This window comes from Hylobates moloch, unplaced genomic scaffold (assembly GCF_009828535.3).
Source record: "Hylobates moloch isolate HMO894 unplaced genomic scaffold, HMol_V3 SCAFFOLD_6, whole genome shotgun sequence".
Lineage (NCBI taxonomy): Eukaryota > Metazoa > Chordata > Mammalia > Primates > Hylobatidae > Hylobates > Hylobates moloch.
The window spans coordinates 82,210,462-82,212,323 of NW_026652281.1; positions in this window are offsets into that span (position 1 = coordinate 82,210,462).

The following is a 1,862-nucleotide window of genomic DNA, read 5'->3' on the forward strand; positions in this document are numbered from 1 at the left end:
CCCCGCCCCTGCCGCCCGGTGGACGTGGCAGGCGGCACTTCCGGCTGGGCTACGGAGGCTGCGGAGGGACATTCTTCACGAACAGCTGCCGGCCCCGGCGTCCGCCGCGCAGTTAGGAAACTGACTGTCCCTCTCTCCGGCCTCAGCGCCGCTTCGGACGCCCCGGCACCGGCCCCTGTTGCTTTGTAGCATTCTGCAGCTGGGCTGCAGGCGCCGTGGGCCTCCGCCAGTTGTGTTCGAGACGCGGTTCGGCCACAGAAGTTTTAGCTGTGTGACGTTGGGCAAGTCAGTGGCCCTCTCTGGGCCTCAGGTGCCTTTTCTGCTGTGAGACCAGCGACTGCATTTTTAACCCTGATTTTATCCCTAGATCTACCCAACACATAGTGGGTGCTCAAAAGATATTTATGAGTGAATGAATGCGTAATGAGAAGAAATTGGACCAGATGAGGCCCTGTGAAGCTGCTTGGGTTTTTTTGTTGTTGTTGTTCTTTTTTTTTTTTTCTCTTCTGAGTGTCCCTGGCCTGGACTAGAAATTCTCCATCCTTCGGCCTTCTGCGAGACTGCAGGAACATTGCTTTTGAAGGATGCTAAGGAATCCGAGGGATGAAAAAAATCAAGAGATTGCAATGATGTCACAAAACAAGGAAACAAGGCAGGAAATTCTTGTGTGTTTTTTGCAGGAGAGAGTCCATGAAATTGGCGGGGAGTCCAAAGAGGGAGTGTTTCTGTCCTTGGAACTCACATTTTCTTCTTTCCATTTCTCCTTTTCTTCCCTTCTAGTGCAGCTTATTCACTCCGAAGCAGAAATTTGCCAAAAAAATTCTCTTTTTATCAGAAAATAAAATATCCTGGTTTCTTAGCCTGGCATTCTTGGATCCGCACAGTTTGATCCCAACCGACAACTCCTTACTTGAAACTTCAGATTCTCCCAAACCGTCACCTTTCTCGTGGACTTAACACTGGAAGGCCCTTCTACCCCACTTCGCCTTATCTCACACAAACAGCCTCTCTCAGACTGAGATAAACTTGAACACTTCTTTTCTTTCTTTTTTTTTTTTTAATTTCGGGTTTCAAAATACAAATGACCTAATCACAACATTTCTGTAATGTTGTCTAAATTCAGGTGCTGGTTTGAATAGAGGACAAAAATAAAACAAGGTTTGAAGACTAAGTACTTTAAAAACGTATTTACTTAAATAGAGGCAGGGCCTCCCTATGTTGCCCAGGCTGCTCTCAAACTCCTGGCCTCAAAAGTGATCCTCGGGCTGGGCGTGGTGGCTCACGCCTGTAATTCCAGCACTTTGGGAGGTCGAGGCAGGTGGATCACTTGAGGACAGGAGTTCAAGACCAGCTTGGCCAACATGGTGAGACCCCATCTCTACTAAAAATACAAAAATTAGCTGGGCGTGGGGGTGGCGTGGCCATAATCCCAGCTACCCGGGAGGCGGAGGCAAGAAATCGCTTGAACCGTGTAGTTTTCATTAACTCCGTGTTTGTTATCTCTTTTTTACCAATGGTTTGCCAGTTTCTTCTACAAATACCTGTTGCTACCTATTATGTGTTCATTGGGATAGTGAGCAAAAGTCTTGGTCTTCTGGAACTTATATCAGGGAAGGATATTGATCAAATCATACAAATAAATGCAAAGTTGGAACTATATCAATTGCTGTAGAGGGGTACATGCTATTTAATATGAGGACTTTTAGAAGGAGAATTGAGCTAATCAATGGAATCAAGGGAAACTTTTTTTTTTTGAGATGGAGTCTCCCTCTGTCACCCAGGCTGGAGTGCAGTGGCGCAGTCTTGGCTCACTGCAACCTCCACCTCCCAGGTTCAAGTGATTCACCTGCCTCACCCTCTCG